This window comes from Ascaphus truei, chromosome 8, assembly GCF_040206685.1.
Source record: "Ascaphus truei isolate aAscTru1 chromosome 8, aAscTru1.hap1, whole genome shotgun sequence".
Taxonomy (NCBI): domain Eukaryota; kingdom Metazoa; phylum Chordata; class Amphibia; order Anura; family Ascaphidae; genus Ascaphus; species Ascaphus truei.
In genome coordinates, this window is record NC_134490.1 from 82,838,714 (window position 1) to 82,856,770 (window position 18,057).

General features: G+C 44.4%; 1 long non-coding RNA gene across 1 annotated transcript; it reads right to left on the reverse strand.

Moving 5' to 3' along the window:
• Window positions 1–984: 984 nt before the first annotated feature.
• Window positions 985–17,817, reverse strand: LOC142500987 (uncharacterized). The gene is made up of 4 exons (XR_012803390.1): window positions 17,521–17,817; window positions 3,223–3,297; window positions 2,935–3,121; window positions 985–2,120 (listed from the first exon to the last, which is right to left on the reverse strand). It is a non-coding gene; the product is annotated as an uncharacterized LOC142500987 (long non-coding RNA).
• Window positions 17,818–18,057: the final 240 nt, after the last annotated feature.

Consider the following 18,057-nt stretch of genomic DNA (forward strand, 5'->3'; position numbering starts at 1 on the left):
ATCTAGCCTGGTCTCCAGTGTGGTTGTTCATTCCTGCAGGCCTGGATGTCCTGCCTGATCTCTGCCACAGCCTCTTTTAGGTTGGTTTGCAGGGACCGCTGGAGCTTGGTGAGCAACCCCTCCAGGTATTCTTTAGTGATGCCTCCGTCCACGAGTAGGGTGGCCTCAGCGGGGCTTGGTGGGTCGTGGGGGCCTTGTTTGCTTTTCTGGCCTGGGGTCTGGGCGCCATCTTGCCTCTTATTCCCCGCCTCAGCGGGCCGCTTTGCGGGCGTAAAGAAGTTCCCCACTCCCTGAGTTAGGGGGTTTTTCCCCTTAGATGTCATCCTGACAGGTTTAGGGATTTATTTGTGGGTTTTGTAAAGTTTTTTAGTGGGCTAAAACTCCTGCAAATTAAAGTTTAGTCGGAAGGGTCTCTGGAGCTCTTCCTTCAGCCGACCGTCCTGTGTGACGTCATCGACACGCCCACCTACCTCCTTTTTAACAGGTTTTGTATTTGATTTATCACATCTAATTTAGATTTAAACACTAGTTTACTTTGCACTAAGTATAAATTTACTTGAGCACAATATTCACAATTTTATGAGCGCAGATCACTTTTTTTTCACTATATGTGTGTGTGACCTCATAACAGATATTTTTGTTTAACTATAAAAGTTTACTAAGAATAAAAGCATTTCCCCAAACAAAATAAAAAAAATATTGCTTCATATGTCACAGATGATGTCAATTCAAAACCAAGAACCACATCCTTATTCATCAGAATACAACATGTAATGGTTAATATTGATTTATATTAGTATACTGTAGTTCTTGTAGTGTTATTTGACCATATGAATCTAAAAATGTATTGATCTGGCCCTTTCGAGGCTGTGGGGTAAAGTAGCATGTGGACACTATTACTTGGTGTGACCTAATATGCTACATTTTGAGGGGTTCTTCCATGAAACCTTATTCTCTAAATCTATTGAGTAAATCCAAGAAAAGTGTTACCGTGTACTTTACTATTATTTTACATTTGCGTTTAGACTAACACAGCTATGATCAAAAAGTTACCCAACATGAATAAGAGACATGACAACTCTCATGTCCATACTGTATCCACAATCTACATTACATGTACATGCCTCCAGGAACAATATAGTTCTCAGGCCTTACTTAGGAATAACTACAGATGTACTGAACATTTGCAAAATACAGGTAGGCACACTTTGTACATTTAGGGACACAGGAAAAAAGTGGCAAAAAAGTCCAAATTCACATAACATTCAACCATAAATCCATGGCCAACAATGAGTTTTTACTGCGACTTTTATAAAGTTTGGTGGTTTTAACAGTGACCTTTAGGAAGTTTGCACGTTTTTGTAAGACTGTTGATAAAAAAAAATCAAATCTTCACTAGTACAATATATATAACAAGAAGAATTCAAGGTTTCACAAAGTAGCACATTCCTAAATTCATCGCACACACACTTTTTGCCACCTTGCAAAGTATTCAATACATTTTTTTTCAACCACTTCCAAAGCAGACTTCACACGTCGCTAAATATAACCGAGTCAATAAATTGTATTCTGTGAATTATTTTGAATAGTAAAATATAATCTAGGGGGAACATTACATGACAAGCACAGGTACTACTCTCTGAAAATAAGGTGCTGGACATACAGGAGGTGACTATGCTCTCATTCGGTCTTTTTAATTACCAGCTCCAGTGCCATTCCCTAAGGAGATATTATTCACTACTCGCTGTTAGATATGATCTAACTTTATTGTGTAATTCTGGAGAGAGCTTGCTCAACAATCAACATGCATCAGTCAGCCTCCTCTTTATAGTTGGGTCCAAGCCATTTAATTTATAACATGTTGATTCTTGTCTGCAAGAAATCATAGTCAAAACAATGTTAGGGAACCCACAAAGAATCCTAGAAGGTTATCAGGAGCAAGGACTACATAACATAGATTGGAGATGTAAGTTGTTGCTGTTCATGGTTTTGTTCAAGCTTCTTTACATAATGTAACAATACAGTGCTGGAGGTCAAAGATTTACCATGGAGTTTCTTTTGCTCAATCGTAGGCATTGTACCACAGCTTTATATATTACTGGAGAAATCCCAAGTGAGTCCTGTTGAAGAGAGAATAATGACTGTAAACATAGGAAAGTGACAAAGTGGCAGCCAGGCGTGAAGGCCTGGTCTTGGAAACATGCTCGGTCATATGTAGAGTTGGAGCTGCGTTTGAACGTATTGAAATGTGAGAATAATAAATACCTTGACTAAACACATAAACCCAAAAGGGGTATGAGCCCCCAGTGGAGCAAGAAACCCAGGGCTGCACTCACGAGAAATAAATAAGGGGGACTACACAATATGTCCCGGGCCAATAGCCCTGTGCTACGCAACGCAAAACAAAAAAGTTTTATTTATATACAAGGGGAGAGGAACATCAGGGGGTGTTGGATAAGGGGGAGAAGTGTGTTAAAAATACGGTAGGTGGTGACCAGGGCAGAAAGGTAATCATGTATCAGGTATATTCAATGTGTATATTGATTCCTAGTATATACAACACTAGGAAACTGACTGATACAAGTCTCAAATCACCAGAAGAAACTAACAGGGTGTACTCTCAGGCAGCTGCAATCAGCTGAAGTATACTTAAACCAGTATGACACTAATGGTGTACATCGTTGCTACTGGTGTCCCAGATTGACACAAGGGAGCAAAAATAGTGTGTACATATGCATCTATGTTCAATAACCGACACTGATGTTGGCGGGATACGTGTAGGTATAGGTATACAGTTAATCCCCTTGATAGGGAGCCGCATGTGTTAGTAGCCTCCTGCAAATGCGGATGCAGTGCCTAATGCTGTATCACTACATATAGGGCAGTATAATCGGCATAATAAATGCGTAAATCAGAAACAGTATCTGATACTACCTGTTACGTCGCGTGGCTGTTAGGTGACTCGTTACACCGGAGCTCCTGGCATCATCCTGGTCGCCCCCACCTATGTCAAAGGAATGACGTCATCTAAAACCGACGGGCCGTTTCGCATAGGTACCTGTGCTTCGTCAGGGCTTAAAGTGGTTCACAGACAATCCTTGACGGTTATCAGGAGCAAGAACTACATAACATAGATTGGAGATGTAAGTTGTTGCTGTTCATGGTTTTGTTCAAGCTTCTTTACATAATGTAACAATACAGTGCTGGAGGTCAAAGATTTACCATGGAGTTTCTTTCGCTCAATCCTAGGCATTGTACCACTGCTTTATATATTACTGGAGAAATCCCAAGTGAGTCCTGTTGAAGAGAGAATAATGACTGTAAACATAGGAAAGTGACAAAGTGGCAGCCAGACGTGAAGGCCTGGTCTTGGAAACATGCTCGGTCATATGTAGAGTTGGAGCTGCGTTTGAACGTATTGAAATGTGAGAATAATAAATTCCTTGACTAACACAAGTTTTAAATATACAGCATTCATTCAAGTGCAATACCCATTATCGAGTGGCGAAACACTCCTTTCTCTGCGTTGATACATACGGCTCTATTTGCTAAAGTGTTCTTGCTGAAAAACTGGGACAAAACAGTGCAAAAAACAGCATCATATTGCTACACCTCCTCCATGCCATCTCCAAGAGCCAAGTATTATTTGTTCTGGTTCTAGATTCCATTATCAATGTATTGGGTGACTCCCTGATCGTCTAATTAATGATATAGTAAGAAAATATTAGACTTTAAGAAAAGGTGAGACATCTTTTAAGAAAGGAAAGATACTGTATACAGGGAAATATCAAATATCAAGCATTGGAAGGATGCTAAGCCAGAGATACATTTGATTGGCATTACTGAAGTGACAAATAATATTTTATTTCCCCCCCTTATGAGCAATACTGTAGAGGGGAGATTCACCCGTGTAGGGGTTGCCAATGTCGGATCAGGGTGTGATATCCTGCATCAGTGCTTCGTGAAGCTTAGCCATTATTGGCAAATGTTCCACTGGCTTTTGGATTCATACTGTATAACTATAAAAATAAGATGGACAACTCACCCATTAGAATCTAACAAAGGTTAAACTTGATGGACTTATGTCTCCTTCAACTTAATTGAATATGTAGCTATATAATATCAAAGGGACATCTGTACGGGTTATATATAGAAGTGCGTTTTAGTAATATATGGCTGTTTTCCAGTAGAAACATTGCAACATTCATTTGAAACAGTTTACTGTTGATATAAAAATGGTTAATTAAAAGGTATAATTGTTGCTGATTATCCCAAGGTAGGTAAATCTGTATTTTGTATTTAGTTGGGGGGGGGGTGTTTTTTTTTTTTTGTATGTATTTAGTGGGTGGGTGGAAGTTTGTAAGCATTTGGGGGTGGCAATTTTTTGTATGTATTTGGGGGAGTTGTATGTACAGTATTTGGGGGGGTTGTATGTATTTAGGGTGTCAGATTTTTGAGTGCATTTGGGGGGTGATGTTTTTATGTATGCATTTTTTTTAATCTATTGGGGGGGTTGTATGTATTTTGTGGGGGTAATTATTGTGGAGTATTGTATATGTGTGAGGAGGGGGATTGAGACTACGGGATTGAGTAAGAGTGGGGTAATTGATGGAGGGGGGAGTAAGAGGATAGAGGGTGGGAAGTGAGTGAGGAAGAGAGGGGGTTAGAGTGAGATGGGGGAGAGAAATACATGGGAAGAAGGGAGGAATAAGAGGAGGGGGTTCGCGAGGTGTGAAATGGGCTCACAAGACCGCTGACACGGGGTGGTGGTTGGGGAGGCTGGTCATAACTAGTCCTGGGAAATCTGTTGTCGGCCCTGGACATGGTTCTGGTATCTTCACAGGGTTTGTACTATTATATCTTCCCTAGTTATAACCCACTCTTAATGGTGAACCTTGTTGCTATTACTGTCATTTTCTGCGTAGTGTCTGTAACTCTCCCTCTCAATTGGGCCCCCTCTTGGGTTAACTTTACTATCATAAACCGTGGTACAGCAAGGCCCCACTTCTCGGCGCCACGCTTTTCGGTGATACGGCGGTACCGAGAAGGGGGCCGCCATGTCAGCGCATGCGCAGAACGGGCCAGTCCAAGGTTGCCCATGCGCAGAACGGGCCGGTCCGAGGTCACGCATGCGCAGATCGGGCCGGTCCGAGGTCGTGCATGCGCAGAATGGGTGGGCTTGCAGAGGTTGTGCATGCGTAGAAGGGTGAATTGCCGATCTCTGCTTTCCGGCGATTTTCGCTGTGAGACGGGCCCTTAGAACGGAACCCGCCACATGCCCTGGGCCCTCCTGTATTATTCTTATTCTGGTGCAGAGTACTGTGTGCCACTCTTAAGCACTCTGTTTCTGAGGTAACAGAGGGCCTCTTAGCAGGATCGTTCCCAATAGGTCCCATGGCTACTATTTGGGTAACCCCTATAGGATATAGGCTTCCTTTTTGTGAACCTGTAATCTTTTGTAGTACCATGGCTACGGATCCCAGCTGGATGGGACACATTCCCTAACTATAAAGTAACAAACAGGGACATTATTACTACTGGATACATGAATTATGCACTGAAACATATTTACATACTTCAATTCTAGAACCTTTGGGGCAGTCTTCTATGCCATGATGGTGATGTCACTGATCACCAGAGACAACATGGGCGTGGCTTCTTTTTTGCCGACACTCTTTACCATGTGAAGTGAGAGGGGCATTACCCTGCGTGAGCCCATACAGATTACCTAATATGGCCATTATCCCCTTAACTCAATAGTAGTCCCAAAGGGGGCTACATATATTTAACTGACGCATTCCACACTTGCTCAAAGGATTTCCATAAGCGCTATATTGAGTTGACAAGGCTAAGGCAGCTTGTGAGGTACTGGTATCAGGCCCAGCAGGATTAGAGCCCACAACCGTTGCTACTTCAGGACATTTCTTATGGAAATCCTTTTATAAGAAGTGTGAGATGTAAGTAATTTAAGTATACTTTGCTTATCTCATTAGCATATCTCCCATGTACACCTCAGGTGTGCTCTTTTTTGCGCAGAGGTGTCTCTCCCTATGTTATATGGAGGGAGGTTTGAGGGGGTATATAAATACAACTTGAGACTAATAAAATGGGGCTCTTGCTCTCATATTTGCCTTATGAATTTGGTGCAACCTGTTTTAGCACAAAATCTATGTGGAACGAAGCTGATGGCAGATCCCGATGTATTCGGGCAGCTTCCCAGTGCCTTTGAAGCTTGGAGTACGGATCGAATTCCGTAAAAAAATGTGCTGCAAATCTGCGGGACGGATTCCGCCAGCCTCACCCATCTATACTCAAAATACCTTATTCATTGTGCAATTGAGAAGCCTTCCCTGTGCTAAGGAAGTACTTAGGTCCATTGAAACGAATAAATGTAGCGGAACTCTCCCCCAGCATAGGGACGTTATCTTCATAACACATAGAATAGACTTCGTTGAGGGACAAGTATGAGGAAGCATGCTCTGCTTAGCATCACTATGGCTAATGAGACATTATTTTGAGTCACACATGTACTTTAAATACACTATTAAGATTATTTTAACCCATTAGGTGGAAGAGTAATCCTTGGATAGACCTGCAAAACATACCAATCAATGTACTGCAAAATGGCTAAACAGTTCTGCAGAACAGGAACATTTGAAAAACATATTAGTCTAAACCAGGGGTGCGCAAACTGGGGGGCGCGAGATTTTCCAGGTGGGGCGCGCCGGTTACAGAGGTCCCACGCTCTTCCCCATGGCATTGAAATTAAATGCCGTGTGACCGTGCAAGGCCTCTGTAACTTCCAGCGACGCGTTGTCATGTTACCATGGCAACGTGCCATCACATGACCTTGCAGCGTCATTTGACGCCGGAGCCAAGGTATGGGGGGGAGGGGCGCGAGCAGGGGGGTGCAAGGGGACATTCTTGCGCACCCCTGGCTAAACAATAAAAACGCCAAGGCCCAGGCAGGGGGTAGATTTATTATATTTTGGATATATCCTGAAATTATATACAGTAGGTACAGGTGCAACAAAAAAAATTACTGCAGAGTGCAAATTTGACCATGTGCATTTTAATAATCCCTTATAATACAAGTGTACAGTTTAATCTGAATATTATTTTACTTTTACATAATGGTATGAGCTAGTGAGCATTTAACATGAGCCGTGTCAGGAAATTCTTACCTTTGCACAAGATTGTTCTTTGCTTGGTGTTTATATTTACGCAATAAACATAAACTCCTGGCTAGCAAGCAGAGAATCAGAGTAACTCCCCCTGGCAAGCTGTGACCTATTTATCTTCTGTAACACAGCCCTGACTGTATCCCTGCTCTATATACTTAGTGTGTTTACATACCATGTGCTGTCTGAGTACTTTACATTTGTCTATCTTTTGTTCCTGCGGTACTTATGTAACTGGTTTTCCTCCACCCCCTGGGAGATTATACCATTACAGGGTTTTATCTGCTGGTTACCTGCTGGCTCACAGAAGCACTGAGTTTCCGCTGGTGTTTGTGGGGAAGACAGGACAGGCTTTTGGGGTGATGGTTGGTTCTTTCTCATTGGTGCGGTGCCTCCATCTCTTGCAGGCTCCAGGAGTGCTGGAGGCAATCCCTGCAGGAGAACTCTCTTCTGCTACCCCCCCTGATTAATTGCAGTCTCAGGCAGGATATATAAAATAACTGGAACACTTTATTCAACAGCAAAGAATACAGCCTATAACTGATTCACTTCTATTCCCTCCTCTGGATGGTCCGTGGAATCAACCCAGGAGGCTTGAGGCCCCAAGGGTCTATCCTCTGCTCTTCCCTCACCCCCTGGCGGGATGAGGGGTAGTTGTCCCACTTCCCTAAGGGAGGGGACAAAAGGTGGTCAGAGCCCAGACTCCATGCTCCCTGGAACTCTCTCTCAGGGGAGAGAACTTTAAATGTGGCTGTGCAGCCCCTTAAGTTCCCAGGAGGAGGGTCCAAGGTCTGAGCCCATGATTGGGCAGAACACAGGCCTTAGCCCACTCCCCTGTCACTCAAGGTATCTGCTGACTGCAGGGGAAAACCCAGATTAATCCCAACACTGCCTGCACTGGTAAAAGGGCTTATGTGTTGGGTAAAGCAGATTAGTAGCCAAAAAGAATACATGGCAACACTTATAAAGTGGACATGCCCATTGATTCTAAACTCTACGTGTATTGCACAGATTATTATTACATCTTTACAATTCTGTTAATGATGGCTGTACATGGATGGACTGTAGTCTTATAACATATTTTTTGGTGAATATATTAGTCATAGTGCAATAGAAAGCATAAATGGGCGAACCTGTCAAAATCCAGGCACTTTATGAAGATTTGGATGCTGGCGTCAAGCCTGACAGGATTAGAACCCACAACCTCTACTATTCTGGGCAGTTCTAGCAGGGTGACTTCCTTTAAAAGCAGACCACGCCCACTTCCTGGTTGCCATTGCCAGTTCAATGTTACTTGTGCACAAAAAGGAGCACACCTGAGATACCTGTGAGATATAATATAAGCTTAATTAGCTACAGGTGTGAGCAGTGGAGCTCAAAAGTATGCTGTGACAGAGGTTCTATCCAGCAGCTGGTTCAGCTCACACAGCTAGAACTGCTGCCCAGAGTACAGTAGCTGAGGTTGTGGGTCCTGATCCTGTGGGCCCGACACTAGTCCCTCCTTCCTCACAAGGTGCCTTAGGTTTGTCTATATAGGTCTTATGGAAATCCTTTTTAGGAAGTGTAGGGTGTGAGTCATTTAAAAATACATTGCGAATCTAGGGTAAGCACGGGTGTTTCTCTATATGTTATGTAGCCGAGACCCCCTACCCTGCCTCATGTCCCAGAATCCCTAGAGGGAGGGACTGCCAACGTGGGGTTTCCCCAGCCCATGGGATTCGCGCAGGAGGGAGAGACCGGATATCCTCAGCGTGTGGAAAGCCTGCGAGTCAGTGTGCACGGAGGAGCAAAAGGAGAAGGTAGTGTCCAGGGAGCAGTGATTCCTGGGCTGGGCCTAGACCTTTTCCCCAGTTAGGCCCTGAGACACCAAAAGAGGAGTGTTGCAGGGAAGGCCCCAGATAAGGACTCTTCCCCTTATTGTTATTTATGCACCGGTGACCGGACGGCCACATGGTGCCCTGCGGCCTTGGACCAGATCACAGGATCCAGAGACATTGTGTGAGACCCTCCGGCTGGAGGTCACCCCACGAGGCGGATCAGGACCCTTAGAAGAGAGGGGATTTGTGTTGGAGGCCCTGCTGCATGATACCCACTCCAACTCACTATGCCATGCAGCAACAGGGTACTGGAGTACCCAGGCAGGTACCGAACATGCACCTAAATCCACAGGGGGTAGAACTACCTCACACTTGGGTGGGAATTGCTAGGACAGGACACCAGGGGTTTTGATGCCACGGCACCCTGAGGACTTTGGGGGAACCACCACGTGTTGGGTCATTGGGTGTACAGCAGCACGCATAGTTTCCCTTAGGCATAGGTAAAGGGGGCTACAGTTATTTGGAGCGAGGTTTGAGGGGTTATACACAGTGCTTGGGACTATACTAAAATAGGTCTCTCTCCATCTCCGCAAAACCCAGATTTTAGTGTTCAGAATCCACAAACAGATTTTTAAAAAACCAAATCCGTCTGCGGATTTTCAGTGATCAGAGGAAAAACCGAACCTGTACTTTTTAGACAGATCCGCAGAAATCCGCGGCTGAAAGGAACTTGCAAATTTCCAGCACATTCTAAGTTCTGCCAAAATGTCATTCATTGCCTTTAGTAAGTCCATAGAGGTTGTAGAACATACAGGCAGTCCTCGGTTATCTGACACAATGCGTTACTCAAAATGGCGTTGTTAAGCGAAACGTTGTAAAGCGAAACACGTTTTCCCATAGGAACACTGTTTAAATGAAAGGTTCCGTTCCTGAAGGCATTTTTAACACTAAAATACACTAAATATTTTATGCAGGCAACAAGATATGCAGCACACACATACATTATATAATGTATATACTGTATTATATATATAATATAACATAATAAATAATATATTATATAGTATAATATAATATTATATAGTATAATATTATATATATACGCTCTTACGACGCTTTGCAACGTTGTTTATGTGAATGTGTATATATATATATATACATACACACATACACAACGTTGCAAAGCGTCGTAAGAGCGTTGGATAAGCCATTTTGGCGTTGTAAAAATGAGTATAGGTATGCATTGCATAGCGTAGGATAAGCCATTCGTTGTAAAGTGAAGCGTTGTAAAACGAGGACTGCCTGTATTTATATTATGATCTTTTAATGCAATAAGAATCTTATGAGAGCAAATAGTTTTCTGTTGGCTAAAACAGCCCCCAGCTGTAATGTAATGTAACCCGCTGTTAGAGGGTTAATCTCACCTTTTTTTTACTCACCATATGTTCCTATGTGTACTGTACCTTGTTTGTAGCCATGACCAGCTTCACAATGCAAGGCCAGTAACCATCCTCCCACTCATGAGACCCAAAAGGTCAAAACTGCTTGTCTGTGAGTATATTGGCTGGCCATGCACTCCTTGTAACCAAGACTTTACGGCAAAAGACGTGTAAAGCAGCAGGTATAAGCTCAATTTGATACATTTGTATGTCATTACTAGTGTTACCAGGCAGCTTCTCCAAAAATACTGTACACAATGCGGAAAGGTACGCCGCACTCGAGACACACACACCTCTCCATGCTGTTTCCTCCTCTCCTTGGCCCCACATCCAGGTTCCTGACACCTCCTCCTGATTGGCTGCTGCTAGAGAATGCAGCCAGTCAGGATGGGGGGAAGCTGCCTACCCCCTAGCAGCAGCCCTTGCTCTCGCCCTTCTCAGTGAAATCCCGCGTCCCCCAAAGCCGGTCAGGTCACTATGTCCAGGGAGGTAATACCGGTATACACATACATGTCCAGTATGACCTCTAATTCTTTACTGGACAGAGTGTTCAAATACAGGACTGTTCGGTTCAATACTGGAAACCTGGCAACCCTAGGCATTACCCAGAACCCCTGGCTGCAATGGAAGCACGGTATGCCCTGTGATTATGGGAGAAGGCAGGTTTGAGGGCCTGTCTGAGATATTGGAATGTGCTTATAAGAGTTCTTTATCATTGCTGTTCAGTGCAGAGTCTGTCACTTTTTTTTTTCCCCAAACATTTTTATTAGGTATTGATACATTACATAATAAACAGTATAGAGTAGTGGTTACACAATACCATAATATTGATTTTTTACTTTTTGTTGACAGAGGGGAATAAGATGGGGGGAGGGGGTACTGATAACCCACACAAGGGTGTGGTCGACCTCTCGGGTCACTCAGTGGTCCCGGGTGACAGACTCCTGAAAAAGAGAGGGAAGTAAGGGAGCATGGGGAGGGGGGGGGGGGTAGAGTAGAAAGGGGTAGGGGAGGGGTTTGGAAGGGAGTGGGGGTTCCCTCCGTTCCCTGGCGGGCCTCATTCTCGGTCAGTAGTCTCGGGTTGTGACGAAAATCGAGGCGTTTTCAAAGATTAATGCGTCAGCCAGGGCTGCCATATGGTATAGAACCGGTCCGTTGAATGGTTGAGAAATGCTGTCAGTTTTTCCATTAACATTACCTCGTTTAATCTTTTTCTCACCATTTGTACTGTGGGAGGGGTAATTTTCTTCCAAGAGAACGCCACTGAGCATCTTGCTGCTGTTAGGATGAAGGAGATCAATTTCCATACTGTGTGGTCGATTTCCTCTATCAGCCTTCCCAGTATGAAGGTCAGTGGATCTAGGGGGATTGTGAGGTCTGTGACCTCTTTTATTACATTTTGGATTATGGGCCAATATTTCTGAATTTCTGGACACAGCCACCATACAGTATGCGGGCCATGTCCCCTTTTTGTCCACAGCCTCTCCAGCAAAGATCAGAAGCCAGAGGGTACATTTGTTTCAGTCTCACTGGCGTGAGAGTCTGTCACTTTTTTACTTACCATAACTTATTTATACTGTATACCTAATTTAAAACAAAGCAATTTGTTTTCATTGTTTTCATAATTTACATAAAACAAAGCTTTTGAATTGTGATTTTTTTTTACAATTAGGTTTAACAACCAAATGGAAGCATACACATGCTAGATAATGTTTAGTAAAAATAACACTATTACTATTTAGGATACTTCCCATCTGGTTATTATTACATAACAATAAATTAAAAGACAAGGGTGTCCTCTAGTGGAGAAATGTTAGAATATCCACCGGCCCAGATACACAATGCTCCGTTAATTCAGAGCTCATAACATACTGTAATCAAAATTGGTAATGGACGAGATGTTCCCTGAGGTTAACACAAAACCCCAAAACAAATTATAGAGAGCTATGATACGTAGTATAGGATCTCTCTCTCTCTCTCTCTCTCTCTCTCTCTCTCTCTCTCTCTCTCTCTCTCTCTCTCTCTCTCTCTCTCTCTTTCTCTTTCTCTCTCTTTCTCTCTCTCTCTCCTCATTAGAGCTGAAAACAACACTTAACATTGCATTAGTGAGTTGTGAAGATATCCATTAGCACTTAACAAGGTGTTACAGGCCCCCAGGGTCGCCAACAGAAATCATGGGGCCCAGGACAAATGAAAGGAGAAGAGCCCTCCCCCCCCCCCACACCCATAGCGCATGTACCACGGAAAAATATACTGACTGACTGCCTGAGTGCGTGACTGACTGCCTGAGTGCATGACTGACTGCCTGGGTGGGAGACTGACTGACTGCCTGGGTGGGCGACTGACTGCCTGGGTGGGTGGGCGACTGACTACATGGGTGGGTTGGTTGACTGCCTAGGTGGGTAACTGCCTTGACTGACTGCCAGGGTGGGCGACTGACTGCCTGGGTGGGTGGGCGACTGACTGCATGGGTGGGTGGGTTGACTGCCTAGGTGGGTAACTGCCTTGACTGACTGCCTGGGTGGGCGACTGACTGCCTGGGTGGGTGGGTGGGTGACTGACTGCATGGGTGAGTGGGTTGACTGCCTAGGTGGGTGACTGGCTGCCTGGGTGGGCATCGGCGGAGGTCTGCGGAGGCATCCGCACTGTGACCCTGAGTGGTCTCAATGCCTATTTATTGCCTGTAGCATGTAAGTTTAACCCTATATGTTTACGCGTTTTAATTCTTATTAAAAGCAATACTTCCTGGCTCGGTGGTAGGTGGCAGGGGGTCTCTTTCCATTGAGCCTGAGGAAGCCCTGTATAGGGCGAAACGCGTAGCTCTCCACTTGGGACAGTTTTTCAGTTCACAGCAAGACGCAAGAGGTGAAGTTGCAGCTCTCCATCCGGACGTGGAGAAAGAGACCCCCTGCCACCTACCACCGAGCTTCTCCCTGTGTTTTAGCATTCCCCCAGAAGCAAACAGTTGCTTTTGTTTTATCCCCATTTTTTATCTGTGCCACCACATTTAGTCTGTATATCACTGTTTGTTTTAAATAAAGTTTTACCCCCCATAGACCTTAGTGTCCCATAGTTCATTTTTCATCAGCAGTGAAGCGGATAAAGAAAAAGAAAATAGAAGCAGAAAGAAACTTCTACCAGTGTGTACTCACACTGGCCCGTGTGAGTATTCTGTTATATTTATATTATTCCACATACCCTCTCACCACCACCATTGGGTGACCATAAGATCGAAACTTTCTATTTTATCTGCAATCGTATTGCAAGATACTTATAGATAAAATATCTGAAGTCCTGCTCCTACATTTGATACGGGAGATAACATACTATACCAATAAATTGCAATAATATTTTGCCTCACCACCCCCTCCTATACCGCAGTTGTTACTTAAATACCCTGATCTAATCACCTTTTCATTCTCATGAGAGGAAAATCACTGAGGAACTTCTCCAAAGAAGAATATTGAAGAAACAGCGAGCAAAGAAGAACAGACGGAGGGAAGATCAACACCCTAAAAGAAGATTCGGAAGCTAAAGAAACCTTGATGGGATAGAACTTACACAAGGCCGTGTAAGTTATTTACTCATATCTTTCCACCCTCATACACAAACCATTGTATGCTCACCTCCCATTCACGAAGTCTATTACATACACTGATGTTTCAATAGAGGTGTTTTCACCACACTGATCACAAGTCAAAGAAGACACACCACTTACTTACCCTCCCTCACATTGTGCTCCCCCATTTTTCTTGTGTTCCATTGTCATTAAGGGTCCTGGATAGATCCTGTTGGGGTTCCGAGTCACACGAGGACATCTTAAGAACATTATCTTAAGGCTGTATTACATCCCTTTGTTTCTCCATCCACTTATAATATTTTATGAGCACCTAAAGAGATAGCGCCCGGGTACTTTCTTTGCAAGGGCATGAGCAAGCCTGAGGGTCTTTGATGAAGAGTCTTGTTTTGTGCGCATACTGGACAAGCACTAGTAAATTCATGAACCGTCTTTGCCATATTAGGCCACCAAAAAGTACGCTTGATAAGATCCAATGTTCTTTTGAAGCCGGGATGGCCGGCTGAACGGACATAGTGGCCCCATTCTAGTATCTTTTGATGAAACCTGGGTGCGGCATAAAGAGTTACTTCCGGTACCTCTAGACCACTCGGAATTTGTGTTTGAGCTTCAACGATCTTTTCGAGAATGTCAAATGAGTTGGCGGAAATTATAAACTTAGAGGGTACGATAGTTTCAGGGGTTTCTTCGGATCTTTCCTCAGGAGAAAATTGTCGGGACAAGGCATCAGCTTTTGTGTTCTTAGAACCGGGAATTAATTATAAACAGAGTATAATTAAATCTTGAGAAAAATAGTGCCCAACGGGCTTGACGAGACCCCAGACGACGTGCATTTTCGATATAAAGAAGATTTTTATGATCAGTCAATCTAGAAATAGGTTCGCGGGAACCTTCCAGGAGATGTCGCCATTCCTGTAAGGCCATCTTGACAGCCAAGAGCTCTCTATTGCCAACATCATAGTTCTTTTCAGCAGGCGAAAACTTCTTTGAAAAAAAACCGCATGGATGAAGCTTATCTTGAGGGAAGAATCTCTGGGACAGGATGGCGCCTGCACCACAATCAGACGCATCAACTTCTAAAGTAATAGGAATACTAACATCGGGATGTCGCAGAATGGGTGCCGAGACGAAAGCTTGTTTCAGGGTTTCGAAGGACGAGATGGCCTGCGGAGGCCATACAGACGGGTCAGCTCCCTTCTTGGTAAGGGCCGTAATGGGAGCCACAGTGGTAGAAAATTTTCGGATGAATTTTCTATAGTAATTGGAGAAGCCCACAAAACGCTGGATGGCTTTGAGAGAGTTGGGTAGAGGCAATCCAAAACAGCCTTAAGTTTTTCAGGGTCCATTGAAAATCCTTTATCTGAAATTATATAGCCTAAGAAGGCAGTAGAAGTTTGATGAAAAAGACATTTCTCGAGTTTAGCGTAGAGATTATTGACACGAAGGCGAGCGAGAACGAGCCTGGAATGCTGGACATGATCTTGAAGATTTTTAGAAAAAATTAGGATATCGTCCAGATAGACGATTACAAAAGAGTAGAGAACATCACGGAAGACATCATTCATAAAATCCTGAAAAACAGCAGGAGCGTTGCATAAGCCGAAGGGCATTACAAGATACTCGTAGTGGCCGCTTCTGGTATTGAAGGCAGTCTTCCATTCATCGCCTTCTCGGATGCAAACAAGATTGTAAGCTCCTCGGAGGTCTAGCTTGGAATTTTTTTCGCAATCTTGAAGCCTATCAAAAAGTTCGGAGATCAGCGGAAGGGGGTATCGATTCTTGACTGTGATGAGAATGAGCCCTCGGTAATCAATGCATGGTCTCAGGGATCCATCATTCTTTTTGACAAAAACGAAACCGGCACAGCGGGGGACGAAGAATTACGAATGAATCCTTTTTCAAGGTTTTCTTTGATGTATGCTGCCATGGCTTCAGTTTCAGGGAGAGACAAGGGGTGTGACTTACATTTCGGAAGAACAGCGCCGGGAACCAGATCAATGGGGCAATCATAAGGTCTGTGAGGAGGTAGAACCTCCGATTGTGTCTTGCTAAACACGTCGATGAAATCCGCATATGCTTCAGGAAGAGCGGAATCATTAGCCGGGGGCGTTTCCACTCCCGCGAGGACTGTGGTAGGAGAAATGGTGAGGCGTCTGACTCTGGCTCCCACTGAATTGTCTTGCCATCCCTCCAATCAATGCGTGGGTTGTGCTGCTGGAGCCAGGGTAATCCTAGGATAACTGGAACGGCAGGAGAGTGCATCACGTCAAAGGATATGATTTTGGTATGAGTACCGGCAGAAAGGGTGAGAGGAAGAGTCTCTAAAGTGATGAAGGCAGGTTGCAAAGGACGACCATCAATAGCCTCGAGGCCAATCGGCGATTTCTTAGCGATGAGCGGAATCTTGTTATGAGTAGCAAAATCTTGATCCACAAAGTTACCACCGGATCCTGAATCAAGAAAAGCGGCGGTGGTTACGAGAAAATTCGGACCTTCAAGCGAGACTGGAAGCATAATTCTCTTAGGGAGTTCCTCTTCAGAGATAGGGTGAGAAGATATTGACCCCAAAATGAGTCCCTCTTGCCCCATTGGTCCTGTTTGTTCTTTGGGCCTTAAAGGACAAAAACGTACCGTATGCTCAGGAGATCCACAGTAGTAGCAAAGGCCCTCATTCCGGCGACGAGCCCTTTCGGCAGTGCGGTCAGGGGTTCTATCGGCAGTCCTGTCGGTATTACGGAACTCTTGACTGGCAATCTGCATGGGTTCCACAGCGTCTAGAACAGGGCGAATAGCTGGGAAGGACCTGGGAAGAATAGGTTCAGAAGAGAAAATTCTGGGACGCTGGCGTTCATGACGGCGCTGTTGTAGGCGCTGATCCACTCGTATGCATTGTGCGATCAATTTCTCCAATCCCTGGGGCCTGGGCTGGACTGCAAGTTCATCCTTTACAGAGTCGGACAAACCTTGCCAAAACACAGCAATAAGGGCTTCTTGGTTCCAATGCGTCTCCGCCGCGACAGTCCGTAATTCCAATGCGTATTTGGCTACGGACCTACGACCTTGAGACAATTGAACAAGAGAAGCAGCGGCAGTATCTCTGCGGGCGGGAATATCGAATACCTGCTGGAATTCTTGGCGGAAGAGATGGTAATCCTGGGTGACTTCCGCACGCAACTCCCAGATGGGAGAGGCCCATGCCAAGGCATCCCCTGTTAAAAGAGAACAAAATAACCCGGGCGCTACCTGTAGGGATGGTAAGTGTGAAATATGGGTAAAATAGCAACCTTGGTGGTAGGCAAGGTATCCCTCTGCTTCTTTTCCGCCTGTGACTCAAAAGAGCCCAACAAAGGATCTACCCAGGATCCTTCAACACAAAGGAGACAAGAAAAAAAAAAGGGGGGATGTGGGAGCACTGGTGGAAGGCTGGTGTATAACATGAATTGGGTGTATAATGCTCTGAGGCAATGTGAAGGGTTTTGTGGGTGTAAAATATTTTTAACACTCACACGGCCTTGTGCAAATGCTGTCGCATCAAGGTATCTTTTGGACTTCTTTTTCTTTTTTCTTTCTTTCTTCTCTTTTCTGTCTTCTAGATTCTTTCGCCGCTTTGCATCTGCGTTCTTCTTCTCCTTCTTCTTTGGTGTGGTCTCACCCTCGGAATAAATAAATACAAAATGTGTAAGCAATCTATGATACTATCAGGAATGTAATCAGGGTAGGGATAAATATAATAGAAATATAACACTCACACGGGCATGTGTGCGTGCGCTCTAGGGGATGGTGTCTTGGTCTCTAGGGGGCAGTTCCACTTCTTAATATTGAGTTAAGGCTCTAAAATCAAAAGTCAAAAGGCCATACCTCAGTATCAGGTAGAGACAAAATTAACTAACTAACTAACTAACTTATTAGTAGGAGCTGCTCGTGAGAGGCTGAAAGACCAGGAAATAGCAGAGCACAGCTGAGAGTCTGTAACACCAGTGCCAGAATCCAAGATGGCGGCGGCGGCAGAGTTCAAGATATGCACTGGGCGGCGGCATGGGTAG